This window comes from Ipomoea triloba, chromosome 13, assembly GCF_003576645.1.
Source record: "Ipomoea triloba cultivar NCNSP0323 chromosome 13, ASM357664v1".
In the NCBI taxonomy this organism is placed as follows: domain Eukaryota; kingdom Viridiplantae; phylum Streptophyta; class Magnoliopsida; order Solanales; family Convolvulaceae; genus Ipomoea; species Ipomoea triloba.
In genome coordinates, this window is record NC_044928.1 from 30,552,113 (window position 1) to 30,552,399 (window position 287).

Below are 287 nucleotides of genomic sequence, written 5' to 3' on the forward strand. Positions count from 1 at the left end.
ATTTTTATGCATTTTCATTGTGGTGCATTTCTTAACATTGAGTGGTGTAAACCGCACGCCGGACAGGAAGACGCGACCACATTTGAACAGATTTATAATATATATATAGTATATATAATAGGTAATATATAATATATAGGTATATATATATATATATATTTGCACGTTGATTTAATGAGTTGATATGATCAAATGGCTGAAAATAGGCCACACGGCCACCTAATGACCAGGCAATTAGGTGTGGTTACACTAGGTCATTAGGTCTGGCCGTGCGGCCTATTTTCAAC